Source organism: Durio zibethinus, chromosome 18 (genome assembly GCF_047325235.1).
Source record: "Durio zibethinus cultivar Kanyao isolate XHJ-2024 chromosome 18, ASM4732523v1, whole genome shotgun sequence".
NCBI classification, from domain to species: domain Eukaryota; kingdom Viridiplantae; phylum Streptophyta; class Magnoliopsida; order Malvales; family Malvaceae; genus Durio; species Durio zibethinus.
The window spans coordinates 1,469,500-1,478,256 of record NC_143179.1 but is presented as its reverse complement, the minus strand read 5'-3'; the positions used below and the strand labels follow the sequence as shown (position 1 = coordinate 1,478,256).

The 8,757-nt window shown below is 30.2% G+C and overlaps 1 pseudogene; it reads left to right on the top strand.

Annotated features, from left to right (window-relative positions):
• Positions 1 to 521: 521 nt before the first annotated feature.
• LOC111300233 (aminoaldehyde dehydrogenase 1, peroxisomal pseudogene) lies at positions 522 to 1,616 on the top strand (annotated as a pseudogene).
• Positions 1,617 to 8,757: the final 7,141 nt, after the last annotated feature.

Here is an 8,757-nt window from a genome sequence, read left to right as displayed (position 1 = left end):
AATGTCACAAAAAATTTCGTTGACATGGTGATTTCAGGCAAAATCATTGAGAATGCCATTAAAAATGGTAAGCTGAAAGGAGAAAAAATCAAGAAGGCACCCAAGAAAAAAGAGACTGAAGCTCAAGCTGTAGGTTTTGACAGATAGTTCAGGGGATATCAACCCTATCCACCCTTAAATTACTCTCTATACTATCCTACTGTGAACAATACTTCATCTTATCCACACCAACCAGCCTCACAACCACCTAATTCATCCATATACCAGTCTATTTTTATCCCTTAAGCTCTCATATACAGCCTTAACAGTCAAACTCCTACAAGATCCTAAATTCATCCTGTTAACCTGACAAGTGGTTCATGAGAGCAACAAACTATTTGAGAAAAGCTCGTATTTGATCCAATCCTCATAACTTATACGGAGTTATATCAAGAGCTCTATAATAGCCATCTGATTGCCCTCAAACCGTGTGGACCCGTTCAAATCACCTTATCCTAAGTGGTATGATCCTACAGCTCACTGTGACTACCACTATAGAATTACTGGCCATTCTATTAAAAATTACACTACTCTAAAGCATGAGGTGCAACGGTTAATCAAAGATTGAATAGTAAGTTTTGATCAAAGAAAAACAACAGGAGAACACGAGTACAGAGATTAGGAAAAGATCATAGAAAAAAAGAAAAAAAGCTTTTTTAACACTGGTTTGAAGATGAGAGTGAAACCAAAAAAATAAATAGAGGGTAAACTGATTTAATATGGTGGTCCAAATTTTGAGTCGAATGTTACTCATCGACAGCGAGTGGAGAGAGTCTATTCTCAAGAAGTGAATTTCAATTATCTATCATGTAATTGAACAGAACATCGATCATATCCCAGCAACTATAACTGAAGATGTAGAGCTTACGGTGGCTGCTGCTTAGAGAGCTCTTTCTAAAAACAAAGGTAAAGATTAGGCTTCAGTTTCTGGCACTGTTCGTGCCAAGTATTTACGGGTCATCATTTCCAAAATAACAGAGAAAAAATCTGAATTAGCAAAGCTTGAGTAATTGATTATGAGAAACTACTTGATGAAGCAACTTGAGACATTGATGATGTTGTTGGATGTTTTGAGTACTATACGTACCTTGCTGAAAGTTTAGATGCGAAGCAAAAGGTTTCTATTTCTCTTCCTATTGAGACATTTAAGAGTTATGTGCTTAAGGAACCACTTGGGGTTGTTGGATTGATTACTCTATAGAAGTATCCACTGTTGATGGCCGCCTGAAAAATAGCTTTTGCTTTGGTTGTAGATTGTGCTACAATACTGAAGTCTCTCGAGTTGGTATCTATCACCTGTTTGGAGCTGGCTGACATGTGTAGGAAGGTTGATTTTTTTCCAGATGTCTTGAACATTCTGATTGGATCAGGCCCGAAAGTTATGATTCCTTTGGCATCTCATTCCAATGTTGACAAGATTGCCTTTACTAGAAGCACTACAACAGGGAGCATGATAATGAAAGCAGCCGCTCAAATGGTCAAGCCTGTATCTTTAGAACTCGACAGGAAAAGCCCAATCATTTTTTTTTAGGATCAAGAATATAAAGAGTCGTAATAAATCAATGGGGCAAGATAAAAATCTTTCACTTGATTGCACATGGCCATGATTTTTAAAGTGGATGTTAAAATTGGTTGAATGCTACTTGTCATTCTAAGAGTTCTTTTAAAGTAATGTTAGGATTTCTTTTTTGCAATATGATTTCACTTGTTATCATCTTAATAAAGGCAAGTTAATGCATTTCATTACATTTTTTCTTTCACTCGACCATTATTCCATGCCCTGTTACCTATCATAACTTTACATTCCCATTCTCAAATTTTGAATGATGAATATTTAGACAATGATAACAATAATTATGGGATTTAATTTTGAAAACTTGTCTACATTAATATGAGGAGATGATTTAAGCAAAAAGTAAGTTGTTACCGGAGGTGAAATAGATATATCTTGAAGATGTGTAATCTTTTATACAGGTTCATGAGCTTTGTTCAATAGATGATGTTCAAGAAAGGTATTCACAATTGAGATGAAAAATGGCCACCTTTCTTTTACCATTCGAAAAATCATTTATTACTACCCCTTTGAGCCTATCATGATTTTTTTTTTGAAGAACTCCAACCAAAGATCACCCTCTACACTGAAGGGTAATTTTTAGAAAAATCACAAAAGGTCTCAAAGATGGAAAGAGAAAGAAAAGCAAAAGAAAAAATAAATGCCACACATGATTTGGGGCAAAATAATAAGAATTCTTTGTGTGAAGAAAGAAAACAATAGTGAAATGATGTGGGGGCAAAATGCTAAGTTGCATCAAATGATCCTTGGTTTTGAACCTTTGTAATACATGTTTTGAGCCTATTATATCTATTTCTTTTATGACCCCTCACCTTGACTTACATTACAACCTTGAAAAGTCCATTTGGATCAAGTGTGAATGCTCAAATTGAATAATCATATATTGGGCAAAGACATGCTTATGATGAAATAATGGAATCATGCTACATTGCTCTAAAGTTTGATGTATGAAAGATATCAACAATGGGTGAAAAATGAGAAAAAAGAAAAAAAGATGATGAAAAAAATAAAAAAATAAGAAAAAAATAAGAAAAAAAATGAGAAAATAAAAAAAAGAGATTCAAATTGAAAACCTGAAAGGGTGATTTTGGTAGAAAGAGATCCAGGTCAAATGGTTCACATGGATGGAAGATCAAAGACATCTGAAGATCCTTCAAAGACTGGGGCAAAGTTCACCAAGCTCAATATGACTTCAACAGTAAATGAAATGAGTTTTTAAAAAAGAATCCTAGATTAATGTTGAGAATTGTCTGAATGTTCATCATTTGGACATACCATTCATCCCAATGACATGTATCCAATTTATTTCCTTTCCCATTTGTTTTATACCAAAATAGATCTTCATTAATTATCTTTACCATAATTCACCTTGTGTTCTCTTATTGTTATACCCCTAGAGTGAATTAAAAAAAATGCTTGATTATATTGTATTTGTCAAGAATTGAAATGATAATGAATGAATAAATATGTGCTTAAAAGAGTCTTGCATTTATTTGAAAAAAAATTTAAGATGATGGTGGTAACAAAATGAAGAAATGGTGAAAACCTAAAAGAGATTATTTGAAAGGACATATGATGTGACCAAATGAAGAATATGATGATGGATTAGATAATAAATGAAGATGGGCCAAATCTTGAAAAATGGTATAATCAAGTGATGAATATGGGGATGTATTGGTTGATACAACCTATGAGTTATGGTTAAGTGATGAAAATAATATAGAGTAATAGACGAAACTGGTGCTGAGAAGTTTATAAATGATGACCAAGTGATAAGTACAAGGATGAATTGGTTGACATGACTTGCAAGTTATGATTGAATGATGAAAATAATCAGTGGACAAAGTTTATTTTGGAATGGTTAGGGTTGAAAAACTTATGAGTGTGACCTAGTTCGGAATGGTTAATGCTGATAACCCAGTAATGGTGGATGAAACTTGTTCTAAAATTTGTTAGTGCTGAGAAGTCTATGAATGGTGGTCAAGTGATGATCGATTGATGAAACTTGTTTCGAAGTATTGAGAAACTGAACAAGAAAGACATGCGAAATAGTAGAGTTTTGAGAGCCATATCACCACAATTATTTAAAATTTTGTTATATAGACATCTGCATTACATGCATCATGGTGACATCATCGCTTGAATAGTACATGCACATAATTTGATGAATTAAACTTTGTTTAGACATGCATGGCACTATGAGAATATAATTTACCACATTTGCATCATTAAGAAGGCATTTGCATCTTTGGTCATAACAATCATTCATGCAAATTTTTTAGTCACTTGAAAAAAAAATTATGAATATTTTGATGGGAATTTTTGAGAACTCAAATGAGAATCTTTGAGTTTCAAAATGAGAATCTTTAAGGAGTGAAACCCTAAAGTTCATTGAATGTGAATCTTCGAACAAATGAAAAGTTTTAAACTTTTGGATGTGAATCTCTAAAATTCAAAGCTTCAACCTTTTGGATATGAATTTCTAGTGTTTAAAATGAGAACCTTTGAACTTAGATGTGAAACTCTAAGTTTTATTGCATGTGAGCCTTTGAACTCAAATGAAAAGCTTTGAATGTTTGGATGTGAATTTCCAAAATTCAAATGAAAAGCTTTAGATTTTTGGATATGAATTCCAAGTTTGCCAAATGAGAACCTTTGAAAAGCCTTGAACTTTTGGATGTGAGCCTCTAAAATTCCAATGAGGATCTTTGATGTGAGTCTTGCAAGTTGCAAATGTAAATCTTGAGATTTTACAAATTTGAACGAAATTAAAATTTTAAGAATCAAATTTTAATAAATTCTTATGAAGTTGGAAGGTTCTTACGAATCTGAACCTATGAATGTTGAACTCAAATTGTGAATCTTTGAGTTCCCATTACAAAATTTCTTCAATCACGGGCTATAACTCCTTTGGACATGATTGTTAATGAGCCATTTACTTTTCGAAGTTTCGTTGCCTCTGTTTAGAGGAGCAATTTACTTTCCAAAGTTTTGTTGCCTCTATTTAGAAGAGCAATTTATTTTTCAAAGTCGTGATTGCCTCTGTTTAGAAGAGCAATTTACTTTCCAAAGTTGTGGTTGCCTCTATTTAAAGGAGCAATTTACTTTTCAAAGTTGTGGTGCCTCTGTTTAGAGGAGCAATTTATTTTTCAAAGTCGTGATTGCCTCTATTTAAAGGAGCAATTTACTTTTCAAAGTTGTGGTGCCTCTATTTAGATGAGCAATTTACTTTTCAAAGTTGTTGAGCCTCTGATTAGAGGAGCCCTTTACTTTTCAAAGTTGTTGAGCCTCTGATTAGAGGAGCCATTTATTTTTCCAAAGTTGTTGAGCCTCTAATTAGATGAGCCATTTATTTTTTCAAAGTCGTCAAAGTTGTTGAGCCTCTGATTAGAGGAGCTATTTATTTTTCCAAAGTCATTGAGTCGTTGAGCCTCTGCTTAGAGGAGCTTTGATAAAATAAAAAAATAAAAAAATTGCCTCTGTTTAGAAGAGCTTTGTTTATTTTCAAAAGTCGTTGAACCTCTGTTTAGAGGAGCTTTATTTATTTTTCAAAGTTGTTGAGTCTTTAATTAAATGAGCTTTATTTATTTTTAAAGTCATTGAGCCTCTGATTAGAGGAATATTGTTCATATTTTTCAAAGTCATTGAGTCTCTGCTTAGAGGAGCCTTGATCAAATCTTAAACATAAAAAAAATAAAAAAAAAGGTCGAGTTGAGTTTTGAATGGGTGTCTACGTCTTTGCGTAATTTCTGTTTCACAAAAAATGTGCAAATTGGGGTAGCTGTAGACACCTAATTTGGTCCAGGCCTGGATCAGTTGGGCCTAGTCCAAATGGGTTGATCCACTTTATTTTTTTTATTATTTTTTTATTTTATATTTATATTTTATATTATATATATACATTTTTATCTTTTATGTATTTATTATTACTATTTATTAATATATATATCTTTATTTTTTTTCTTTTCTTCTTTTCTTTTTCTTTCTTTTCTGTTAATATTCATATATATTTTTTTATTTATCTAGTTATATATTTATTATTATTTATCTATTATTATTGTTAATTTATCTATTAATTTTTTTGTTTATCTGAGTATCTTCATTTAATTATATATTTTTTATTTAATTTTTTATTTTTCTGATTTTTTTTCGGTTGAAGATTGGATTGGTTTTGGAGGAATCTCACTGTGAATTGGGATTCAATCAGAGTCCATATTGGATTCAATGATTGAATCCCAATCTGAAGAGGAGTTGGGATTGATCAGAAACTCTTCTGATCAATCTCTATAAAAGGACCCACGGATCAAAGAAAAAGGGGACAGATGGAGAAAAGAGTTACTGACTGAGAGAAAAGGTAGATACATAGAGGATTTAAAAGCTAAAAAGATTTGGGTGCATTTAGAACAGCTCTAAGAATCGGTAGGAATTTTTTACAAATTTTTACGAATTTTTTTTTCTGAAAATTTCAGGAAAATTTTCAGATTTCGGTTGAATTTTTCGACAAAGGTTGAATTTTTCAGCAGCTATTTCGGCCAAGTTTGATGTTTTCGACCAACTTTTCAATTTTCGGTAATATTTCTAGAAACCAATCAATTTTTCGTTGAACTTTTCGATGAAAAACTTAAATTTCGGTAAAAATTTCTAGAATTTGGTGAATATTCAACTAGAGTTCTTCGGATTCTAAAGAGAAAAGAGAGAAGAAAGAAGGGAAGAGAGGAAAAGAGAGAAGAAAGAAAGGAAGAGAGAGAAAAGAGAAAGGATTATGCTGAAAAAATAAAGGAATCAGCCTTATATACCCTTTTAAAATGACGTCGTTTTTACGTTAAGTAACCCAGAGGATCCGCGCATTTTGTCAAGATCCGACCCAACCCGAGCGTCAACCCGCTTTCGACCCGCATGCGACCCGCGTCTTAAGCTGTTAGCCGAGCCGATACCCCTGAGCCGTTTCTCCGAATTGTTTTTTTTCCTTAAGTCGAGCCGAGCCGAGTTGCAAGCCAAGCCGTTCTCAGGTTTTTTATTTATTTATTTATTTATTTTTTGTTATTATTATTATATTATAATTGTTTAATATTTTTATTTTTATTTATTTTTATTTATTTTCATTTTTACTTTGTTTATTTTATTTTATTATTTTATTTTTAAAAAAAATTCAAAAAAAATTATTTTTGAGGAAAAGTTGAAAGTATCAATTTTTCTTAAAGATAAATTTTCAAAAAAAAAAAAGGTTTTGAGGAAAAGTTGAAAGTATCAATTTTCCTCGAAATTAAAAGTTTTCAAAAAATTCTTTTTGAGGAAAAGTTGAAAGTATCAATTTTTCTTAAAGATAAATTTAAAAAAAAAAGGGTTTTGAGGAAAAGTTGAAAGCATCAATTTTCCTCGAAATTAAAGTTTCAAAAAATTTTTTTGAGGAAAAGTTGAAAGTATCAATTTTCCTTGAAATTAAAGTTTTCAAAAAAATTTTTAGGGAAAAAGTTGAAAGTATCAATTTTCTCCTATACAAAAGCAATCATTATTTATTTATTTTTTTATTTCTTTAGAATTTTCTTTAATGTTAAATAATTCGACGATGGAGCCTTTGCAAGTGCGACAGTAGTTTTTTTGCATACTCTTAAGGTGAGAATTTTCTCAATTTTCTGCTAAAAGTATTAGAGTCAATTGAGAATAATTTTCAACAACTAATTACTTGGTAAAATTTTAAGACTTATTAGATAACACAAAATTAAGCTGGTACCATCTTTTAATGGGCGTTGTGAGGGTGCTATAACCTTTCTCAAAGTAATCAAACTCTCAAACCCCGTTCTGGTTAGTAGACCCGAACCTATTTTTTTAGAGACCCTTAAACTTAGGTGTTCACTGAAAGAATAGATTCATTAGGTGGCCAATCGCACTTAGATAAAAAAGATTGGTGGCGACTCCTAAAGTTCATGTCTAGCGATAGATCTTCGGATCTAGACGTTATGACACTCAGTCCAGGGAGCAAGGCTTAGAAAGAGACAAAACAAGAGCCATGTGTATCCCTATTCATTTGGAGAAACTAGAGCACCATATTTAATTTTCTTCATTATCTCTTTTTGGATATAACACATCATTTATTTCATTACATTTAACAATTTACATATTTATATTATAATATAAAAATTATAACTTTGAATTCACGTTTACACGAAATATATATTTTTTATTTTATTAAATTTATATTTTTTATTAAAATTTTAAATATATATATTTTATATTTTATATTATTTTTATCTAATATTTGTTAGTAATTTAAAATGTAATGCATTTTGTATTAGATAAAAAATTTTAATTATTAATGAATAAAATTAATATTTATATTAATTTTATTCATATTTTAAATAATTGTATTTAAATAAAAATAATTATTATATGATAAATTATCATAATTATTTGAAAATAAATATATTATTATTCATAAATTACATGACTATGCAAAATACTATGACTTTTTAAAGTGGCTTATTTTATGACTCTTCATTTATTATAAATAGATCTTCTTGTTTAACCAATTTCACTACTTTTGATTGAAAAGTTTGAGATTTTGTTGTATCTTAAAGGCGTAATTGTCTTTAAGAAAATGTTCTTCACCCCTCAAAATCAAAATTATTTTCTATTATTTCTCTTCTCTTATTTATTTTTTAACAATTTAAAGGCAATTATAAGAAATTTATATTTTGCATAAGAAAGATACAAGAAAACAAATTGACATAATTTGGAGATCAACATTAAAGGAGACTCAAAGTGTCAAAGAATTAATGTTTCTATGGACTAAAATATTAATTTTTATAAAAATCTTCATTAGAGGTAAGTATTTTATTTTTTGCATAATTGTTGGTAAGAAGATTGACTAAATAAGATAAACATGTTAACAATTAATTTTATTAGTGTGTAAAGTCAAAACACAATATATATAATATTGATTACATTACATAAATTTATGCATATACTGAAATTGGCTACATAATTGTATTTAATAAATTGTATTATATCTATTTGAAAAATCAATGTTTATAAAGGCGAGAATGGAAATAGCCTGAAAACATAAAAGAGAGACATATATTGATTTATGACAAAAAAAATTATCATTTGCTATCAAGTAATGAATTAAATTTTGTTATAATGGAATG